Genomic DNA, 10,464 nt, shown 5'->3' on the forward strand with positions numbered 1-10,464 from the left:
AAAGTCTCACTATGTTGCCCTCAGTAGAGTATCGTGGCATCACAGCTCACAGCAACATCCAACTCTTGAGCTTAAGAGTTGGAGTCTCTTGCCTCAGCCTCCCAAGTAGCTGGGACTACAGGCACTTGCCACAACGCCCGGCTATTTTTTTTGGTTGAAGTTGTCATTGTTGTGTAGCTGGCCCAGGCCACCAGCCTCAGTACATGTGGGCGGTGCCTTAACCACTGTGCTACAGGCACGGAGTCACTTTACTGGTTCTTAACTCACAAAATAAACCAGTAAATGGCCTATAGCCTTATAAAATTGTTCTACCCTTTCATAAATTATTCTCTTTCAAAAGGTGTTTCGGATAACTTTGTTTTTAATAAACTGAATAGACAATATCTCAAATGTTTATTCCAGAGACACTAACTCTCCACAAGCTACATTTATTTCTGGCCTTTAAAAAAAAAAAAAAGGCAGTTCTCTCATTTAGCACCTACTCTACTAGAAGTGTAAGAGTGCTGACTTGATGTGAAGAGCAAAAACAGCTCTGAAGACCTCAGGATAAAATATTCAACCTGCAGTGTAACCTGAACAGCAAAGAGCAGAGTCCATGAGCCAGTGAAAGGACTGAAAGGACTGTGAGTGCACTAAATGCTACAAAATCCTGAAGAAAGTAACACATAGGAAAAGGAGATTAAGGGGGACACACCTGATTAACTAAAGCAGAGATGAATCCAATCAGTAGTTACTTTCAAGGCTAGTTTACTAAGGAAAGGCTAGGCTTTTGGTAAATATCACCAAGAATGTATTTGCTACCCCTCTTTCCTACAACAAAATTTTCTGCTATTTACTGAAGAAATCATCAGTAACAGTAAACAACCTAAGTGTTCAGTAATAAGAAAGCTGATAGGTAAATTACAATATATCCACATGTTAAAGTCTCGAATATACATACTGTATTTGATCAGATGAAAAGACACTTAAACTATAAAGCTATAATGTTGTTATGTAATAGAAGGCTTTAAGATATGAAATAGTGTTTATAAAACAGAAAATATACTAAAGTATCAATAATATTTATTTCTGAAAGTGGGACTATTTGGGAGATATATATATATTTCTTTCTTTTTTTTTTTTTTGCAGTTTTTGGCCGGGGCTGGGTTTGAAGCCACCACCTCCAGCATATGGAGCTGGTGCCCTACTCCTTTGAGCCACAGGCACTGCCTGACTATTTGGGATTTTTATTTCTTTCTTTTTATTTTTCTATTTTACAAGTTTTCCACAATGAGCATTACTCGTGTAATTTAAAGAAATATACATATACCTACTGAAAGACAGCCCTTTTCAGACATCTACCTGCCAAAATAGGATACTATTATATTATCTCAGCTGCTTTTCATGTGGTTACTTAAGAAGGGACCCAAGGAAAGGAGACCGTCATGACTGTATTTAAGGAGTTTAATCTCTTGTCTCGCAACTATTTGTTCAACATGACATCATGCAACTACAAATATGCTTTAATCATATATAAAGAGCCGTTAAGTCGACCACGATTTTCCCGTGACCCACACTAAAGGATTCTGTGCCAGCACAGTAACATCACCTCAATGAAGAATATTCAATGAACATGCCAATATTTCATATGATCTCCCTTAAGGCACATAAGTGATTATTAAAAGTGCCTGCTTTTCACTGTCCTAAACGTATAATAATCTAAGCTTAGAATCCTAAACATTTTTCTCTAAAGCACTATTTAGGATCCTGACTCAATTTGGGAAGCCTTCTATTAGGCTAAAATTCCAAAAGCCATTTGTATTTTTATCCACACATCACATCGTTCTTCCCCTTTCACTCCCCACTTCCTGTTCTCCAAGTCGGTGATGCCCCATGGGTCCCTGACTCCTTTTTCAAGGGTATTTTAAATGGAAAATTTCTCTTATACTTCAATAACTCACTCATCTCAAAGTAAATCCAATTTTCTATTCTTGTTTGATCTCCTGTAAGTAAATGTACAATTCATTTGACCATCAGTCTTTCCTCTTGTTGAGAACAGTGTCAATGATTTTATTCTAGAAAGTACTGAGTAGTACGATTTTTAAGATGCATCATGCCCCTACTCCCACATCTTACAGAAATGAAGGTAAATGAAGTAGTGTATTTTATGGAAAATAGAGGATTTTTAGTCCTAAACAATCTAAGTGTTCAGTAGTAAGAAAGCTGATAAGTAAATTATGATATATCCACATATTAAAGTCTCAAATATACATACTATTAAGTATTTGATCAGATGAGAAGAAACTTAAATTATAAAGCTATAATATGATGTAATAGAGGAAAACTATAAAATATAAAAATGGTGTTTATAAAACAGAAAATATACTACAGCATTAATAATACTTATTTCTGAATGTGAGACTAAAACGGTAGTTTGAGAATTGGCACTTGAAATACCTTCTCAGGGCTTTTGAAAGCTCATCTTTACAAGCACATGAGATGCATTATATAACCCTCCAGCAGGTGGCACTCATACTCTGAAAAGGGGCCTATAAAGAGAGTAACCCACACACGGTTCACGGTGGCTCTAAATTTTTTGCTTTATTTTACTTAGTGACATTGCTGAGGTACTACTATAAGCTCCAGGGAGGTCAGTGTTTCCCACTGCCACCTAGTAGAACTGATAGTGAGGCATGAGGCATAATGCAAAAAATACAGACTTTAGAATTCAGAGACTGAGTTTGATTCCTGACTTAACTCATGGCTCATCTGGTTTCATCCATAATAATCTGCCTCTATTCCAGGATTAATTCAAAGCAAATCAATACAATACAACAGCAGAATGACATAAAGCAAATTGCAAATTTTGCTTATGTCGTTCAAACAACAAAGCAAATAGATACAATAGCAGCATGACATAAAGCAAATTGCTTAATCCTTGTGAGTCTCATGGAAGAATAAAGATGTTTACTCACAAACATCTAAACAGGAATACATGAATGTAAGTAGATTAAGTGCATTACACAATGCTTGGAACATATTAAGCATTTCACAAATTAGAGCTTTTACTCACATTATGACCACCACTATTTGCAAGAATGTGATGAGCACTAAAGGAAATAAATCTATGTAGTATGGCTGGCAAAGAATAAATTCCTGACAAACAGCAGTTGTTACTGTTGTTGTTTTGGTACTTAAGTAAAAATTTCAAAGCAATCCACTCCCTGTAATCTCTAGAGAGAAAACTTAAGAGAGAGGAAGGCTAAGATGGAAAACGCTATAGCATTTCCTTATCAAAATGCTCAAAACACTCTTGTAGAAGATTCTGTACTAATACTATGACTATATGAAAATTATTTTCTTTTCCACTTTATAACAATCTGGTTTCTTTCTCTCCACAGCACTCTACATTCTGCCTTATATTTGGTCAGAGAGATACCTGAAATCAAGGGAGATCTACAATAAGAAGTTTACATCTTCCTGACTAAGATATTTTATCTGCCCACCTCTGCCTCCTAGAGCGTCCACTACACCTGCAATGATTTCCAGTATTTCCTAATCATTAAATAGGCTCAAAAAAATTTTTTTTGAGACAGCATTTCACTATGTCACTGTTGGTAGAGTGCCATGTCGTCACAGCTCACAGCAACCTCAAACTCCTGGGTTTTAAGTGATTCTCTTGCCTCAGCCTCCCAAGTAGCTGGGACTACAGGCACTGCCATAATGCCCAGCTATTTTGTTCTTATAGTTGTCATTGTTGTTTGCCAGGCCCAGGCCAAGTTCGAATCTGCCACCTGCAGTGCATGTGGCTGGCGCCCTAGCTTCTAAGGTACAGGCGCCGAGCCTCAAAACCTTATTGGTCAGTGTTCAGTCACCAAGTGCTATATACTCTGCCTCTTAACATATCACCGATCAGTTCTCACCTTGATAATGAAAATAAACCCTTAACTAATATTTACACATGTTCTCTTCTTCTTGCCTGGAAAGATACAGAAAGATAATTCAAATATAACAATAAGCAGGGCATGTATTTTAAAGTGGAGGGGTTTTTTGTTTGTTTGTTTGTTGAGACAGAGCCTCAAGCTGTGGCCCTGGGTAGAGTGCCGTGGCATCATAGCTCAGAGCAACCTCAAACTCTTGGACTTAAGTGTTTCTCTTGCCTCAGCCTCCCAAGTAGCTGGGACTACATGTGCCCACCGCAATGCCCAGCTATTTTTTGGTTGTAGTTGTCATTGTTGTTTGGCAGGCCCAGGTTGGATTCAAACCTGCCAGCTCTGGTATATGTGGCTGGCGCCCTAGCCACTGAGCTATAGGTGCTGAGCCAAGCTAGGGTTCTTTTTGTTTTTCTTTTGTAGAGACAGAGTCTCACTTTATCACCCTTGGTAGAGTGCCATGGGGTCACACAGCTCACAGCAACCTCCAACTCCTGAGCTTAGGTAATTCTCTTGCCTCAGCCTCCCAAGTAGCTGGGAGCACAGGCACCAGCCACAACGCCCAGCTACCATGCTAGGGGGTTTTGTTGTTGTTGTTTTTTAATTTCAAGGATATGTTTATTCTGTTTACAAATACAATCTATTGCCCAATCACTTATTTGATCAAGGAAGACAACTACAAAATGTTTAACTAGGATTAGGAACAGTTCAGTCAATGAATTAAGTAAAACTAAAGGATTACAGAACATGAAATCAAAAGACTTTATGGCAACCAAACCATGTACTGTCTATTATGCAGTAAGAACATCCACAGAAAGCTTGTTGACTTTTTTCTAATTTCTCTAACTCCAATTTCATGTATTTTTATTATTTACCTTACATTATTTTTTCCTCCCTTTTCTCCCGTACCTTCCCCCAATCCTTATCTGCTTTTTACTTCCTTTGTTCCTTTCCATTCATTAAGGCCTTTATCCTTTTTAAAAAAATTATTTTGAGGCTCAGCGCCCATAGCACAGTGGTTACAGCACCAGCCAAATAGACTGAAGGTGGCAGGTTCGAACCCGGCCCAGGCCAACTAAACAACAATGACAACTGCAACCAAAAAATAGCCAGATGTTGTGGTGGTCACCTGTAGTCCCAGCTACTTGGGAGACTGGGGCAAGAGAATCATTTAAGCCCAAGAGTTGGAGGTTGCTGTGAGCTGTGACGCCACAGCACTCTACCAAGGGTGACATAGTGAGACTTTGAATTATTTTTTTTTTTGAAACAGGGTCTGGCTCTGTTGCCCAGGCTGGAGTACAGCAGCATCATCACAGCTCACTGCAACCTCAAACTCCTGGGCTCAAGCAATCCTCCTGCCTCAGTCTCACGAGTCACTGGACTACAAGTGCTTACCAATATGCTCGGCTAATTTTTCTATTTTTTAGAAGGGACAGAGTCTCATTGTGTTGCCCAGGCTGGTCTCAAACTCCTGGCCTCAAATAATTCTCTCGTGTTGACCTCCCAAAATGCTGGCATTGCAGGTGTGAGTCACTATTCTTTTATCTTTTTTAAAAAAAATTTTATCAATAGATTTAGAGGGTACAAGCAGTTTTTGATACATGAATGAGTTGTATAAAGGCAAAGTCAGGGCTTTTAGTGTACCTGTGACCCACACCGTATACACTGCATCTAAAAGGTAGTTTCTTTTTTAAAAAATACAGAGGGGAGGGGGAGGATGGAAAGAGGGAGGGCGATTGGTGGGATCACGTCTATGGTTTATCCTATGAGTTACATGTGAGTCTTTCTAAATGTAGAATATAAATGTCTTAACACAATAACTAAGAAAATGACATGAAGGCTATGTTAACCAGCTGGATGAAAGTATTTCAAACTGTATATAGAAACAACACACTGTACCCCCCCCCAAAAAAAAATACGGAATGCTTCATGAATTTGCATGTCAACCTTGCACAGGGGCCATGCTAATCTTGTCTGTATCAGTCCAATTTTACTATAGCTCCAATTTTGTGCTGCCGAAGTAAGCACCAACAGTAATTTCTAATCCCTCACTCCTTTCCACTGAGTCTCCAAAGTCTATTATACAGTAACTTTACGTGACTCCAGGCTTTTATCGTTAATGATCTCTCACTCTTCCAAATCCTTATGGGGATTATGTAAACTACTCATTTGGAATTTAACAAGTGATCTTTGTACTGTTATCTTTTTCTTTTTTTCTTTATCGCCCTCAGTAGAATGCTTAGGGTGTCCCTAAGCTCTTGAGCTTAGGTGCGTCTCTTGCCTCAGCCTTCCAAGCAGCTGGGACTACAGGCGCCCACCACAACGCCTGGCTATTTTTTTGTTGCAGTTTGGTTGGGACTGGGTTTGAACCCACCAACCTCGGTATATGGGGCCAGTGCCCTACTCACTGAGCCACAGGCACCGCCCTGTTACCTTTTTTTATACATATCCTTTCTTATACAAAGTTATACTATTGGGTAAAATGTATGATAATTCCATATTATGAATTACTCAATATCAATACATCCTTTCAGTTATCTTTTAAGTTCTCATAAAAGCCAGAAGTCGAAAGCTGTTTAGGACATGAGTTCCGTAACTAAATAAATTCAGGTAAATTAAGGTGCCCGGGAGTTAAGGGACCACAGGACCAGGTGAATTCTGGAAGCAGTGAGGACAATATGCCTAAGAGAGAGATTGATGGAATGAGGACAATACCTGACAAGAAGAGAAAGGAGGGGTGGATAAAAAGAGGGCAGGACAGAATCAATCGGATTTACTAATTGATAGGCTGAGGGCAAAGGATCCAAGATGGAGCAAGCAACTGAATAAATAATGGAGCAATTTAGAGAATACAGGAAAGCTTTACAGCTTTGAGGTGGGGAGAAATGTTGATTTTAGAATCAGACCTGATGAGTTCAAGATGTTCAGGGCATACAGGTAGTGATCGTGGCTACGTGATCTGGAGCTCAGGAGAGAATCTTCCACTAGAGGTAAAGAATCTGAGAGGCAAAGGAAGAGATTGCCCAGGAAATATTTTATGAGAGAAGACGAGAAGGGCAATCAGAAGAGAACTACTCTGGAAAACAAACACCTTGAAAGGTCTAGGAAAAAAAAAACATTTAAGAGAAAGAAGATCGCTGAGACTCGGGATGTATGCTCAGAGAAGCAGAAGCGTCCTCACAAGGGAGGATATGGTGGAAGCATAGAAAGGTGTTCATCCTCTCAGAAGAGAGAACAGATAATGATTTCAAGTAGGAAGAGAACCATCTATTGGATCTGCCAACCTCTACTGAAGTATTCAGGAAGCTCAGAAAGAACTATTCTCACCACTGAAGCTATAGGTTCCGTGGAGAAAGATAACATGACTGTCTTATTCACTGTTATCTACTCCACTGAGAACAAGGCCAGCCATGCGTGGGCATTTAACAAATACTTTTGGAACTAAACTGAAAGTAGAAACAAGGCCAAATTGCAACAAAAGCCAGGCTGCCCATGACGTAAATGATGAGAAGAAACCTCCTGGGTATGAACGTAGAGGCACCAAGGACTTGGGGGGGAAGGGGAGGTTGGTTTGGATTGTTTTGCTTTGTTACCCTGGGAGAGACTTCAACATGTCTCTTTCTTTCTTTCTTTCTTTCTTTCTTTTTTTTTTGAGACAAAGTCTCTTTTTGTCGCCCTCCATAGAGTGTAGTGGCATCATAGTTCACAGCAACCTCAAACTCTTGGGCTCAAGCGATTCTCTTTCCTCAGTTTCCCAAGTAGCTGGGACTACAGGCGCCCACCATGACACCTAGCTATTTTTTTGCTTAGCAGGCCCAGGCCAGATTGGAACCTACCAGCCCCCGTGCATGTGGCCAGCTGCCTAACCACTGAGCTATGGGCATCAAGCCGACATATCTTTTTTTGAGACAGTTTCACTCTGTGGCCCTAGGTTGAGTGTCATGGCGTCATCATAAATCACCGCAACCTTAAAGTCTTGGGCTCAAGCAATCCTCTTGCCTTAGCCTCCAGAGTAGCTGGGACTACAAGCACCCACCACAACACCTGGCTATCTATTTTATTTTTAGTAGAGACAGGGTCTCAACCTTTGCCTAGATCGGTCTCTATCTCCTGAGCTCAAGCAAATCCACCCGCCTCAGCCTCTCAAGTACTAGGATTATAGGTGTGAGCCACCACATCTAGCCTGACTTCAACATTTTTTAAAAGAAGGAGAAAGAAGAATCCATGGAAAAGAGAGAAAAAGCAAACATCTGCTCAGCTTTCATGTAACCTTACTTAGAATTATATGCTAATTTTAACCCAAATGAATACCTAATTCATTGAAGATTTGAATTTTTTTAAATGAGTAGGAAAAAAATAAATCAAAAAACAGAGGATTATGAAATAGAACAGAATGGCCTCTTTAGAAGCAAGTGAATATGGCAAATCAGCTACCAAACCATTGTATTTTTTCCCAACTTCTTATCTTCCTTTAATTCTAAACTCTCAAATTCTTTCTTTCTTTTTTTTTTTCTGAGACAGAGTCTCACTATGCCACCCTCAGTAGAGAGCAATGGCGTCACAGCTCACAGCAACCTCAAACTCTTAGGTTCAAGCGATTCTCTTGCCTCAGCCTCCCAAGTAGCTGAAACTACAGGCACCTAAGTCTGGCTATTTTTTTGTTGCAACTGTCGTTGTTTAGCAGGCCCTGGCCAGGTTCGAACCTGCCAGCCTCAGTACATGTGGCCAGCTCTGTAACCACTGTGCTACGGGCACCAAGCCCTCAAACTCCTTCAAGATGTCTGTGAAGCACTGGCAATCAGACACAGTAAGACTCAGAGGGTACGGTGGTGAGAAGGGGAAGAGGGACAGAACTAAAGCGGGGAACAAAGCAGAAGCAGCTGAGGGACCCTTCAGGAAGGGTATTTGTAAATTAGGGGCCAGCAAGCTAGTTTTAGCTATTAATACAGAATACAGTAAGACCTACATCATTTAAAAACAAAACAACAAAAAACTCCATGATCTCACACAAACTCCCATGGTTCAGAACACCTCAATTCTAAATCTACGGAATCTACTGATTGTAAGCGCTTTTTAAAAGAATGGATCAAAGAAAATAATGATACTGCGTCAGCAGTTTTTCTTATCCTGAAAATATTTCTGCACAGTATCAACACTGAAGCTCCTTGACCTGATTCTCCAGTTTTCTCCCTGGCTGGCCTCTTGCTTGCCTCCTACGTCCGGCCACACCAAACTACCTCTGGGCTTCCCAGGCTATCATCTTGCCTCCTACCATAGCTGCTTCGTTTCCAGAAAATCTTTACCTCAACCTACAAATGCTCATTTTCAAGATTCAGCTCAAATAGTGAAAGTGGCCTGTTAAATAATAGCACTCTGGGGAGGCCAAGGTGGGAGGACTGCTTGAGCTTGAGCTCAGGAGTTCAAGACCAAGTCAAGTAGAAGTTAGACCCCCATCTCTATAAAAAATAGAAAAACTAGCCAGGATTGCAGTGGGTACCTATAGTCCCAGTTACTGCAACTTGAGAGGCTGAGGCAGGAGGATCACTGGAACCCAGGAGTTTGAGGTTGCTGTGAGCTAGGTTGATGCCATGGTACTTTTGCCTCCAAAAAAAAAAAGTTTCAGCTCAAGCAGTCCTTCATAAAGCCTTTTCCTGCTGGTTCCTTTTTGTTTCTTGCTGCCCATTACCCATTCTGTTTCAAAATACAATAGGTCAGGCCAGGCATGGTGGCTCACACCTGTAAGCCTAGGCCAAGGCAGGTGGACTGTCCTGAGCTCACAAGTTGGAGACCAGCCTGACCAAGAGCAAGAGCAAGAGCCCGTCTCTAAAAACAGCCAGGCATTGTGCCTCAAAAGTTGGAGGTTTCTATGAGCTATGACGCCATGGCACTCTACCAAAGGTGACAAAGTAAGACTCTGTCTCAAAAAGAATACAATAGGTCACTCTTTCATTGGTACTCCCATATCCCCACTTGCTTCTATCATATACTTGTAATATCTGGTGGTTTTAGGTGCGTCATTGTCTGTCTGACCAGCCTACCACCACTTGAGGGCTAGAACCCTGTTTTTATTCATTGTTTATTCTTCAGAGCCTGGAACAGAACTTGACACATAATATGGACTCTAAGCAAAATGAAATATAAAAGACTACAGCCAAAAATTATAGAAATACAAAATTCCAAATTATTCATGAAAGTAATATCCTAACTAGATTCATACAGCTTCACAAACATTCCACATCACCATTATAGCTACCGAATTAGAACCATAGAAATAAGCAATCACAAAACAAAACCATCTTCAAATGGTTTTGAAGTGATAAATGTGCTGGGTTTTGCCCAGATTATGAAGGATGCAAGTTAAAACATCACTCAGTGTATATTTTATTGTCCTCCTAGATGTAAATGTGATTAAAACTGTAATGCTACATGTAGCAACGTGTTTCAATGACATTGCCATATTTCCATTGGCCTTAAGTTTGCAGATTCCTGTAGCCACAGAAATGTTTAACTTCTGAAATTCTAAGTAGAGTGATAGTCTATATTAGAAATCATC

General features: G+C 40.2%; 1 protein-coding gene and 1 non-coding gene across 2 annotated transcripts in view; both read right to left on the bottom strand.

The window, feature by feature from the left end:
* The window catches only part of CDK19 (cyclin dependent kinase 19), a 189,294-nt gene that overhangs the window by 76,921 nt on the left and 101,909 nt on the right, over positions 1–10,464 (bottom strand). The gene's annotated exons all lie outside the window — the stretch shown is intronic.
* Positions 5,823–5,932, bottom strand: LOC111725747. Its single transcript, XR_002773736.1, has one exon. It is a non-coding gene; the product is annotated as a U6 spliceosomal RNA (small nuclear RNA).

This window comes from Otolemur garnettii, unplaced genomic scaffold, assembly GCF_000181295.1.
Source record: "Otolemur garnettii isolate 467f Iridium unplaced genomic scaffold, OtoGar3 scaffold00002, whole genome shotgun sequence".
Taxonomy (NCBI): Eukaryota; Metazoa; Chordata; class Mammalia; order Primates; family Galagidae; genus Otolemur; species Otolemur garnettii.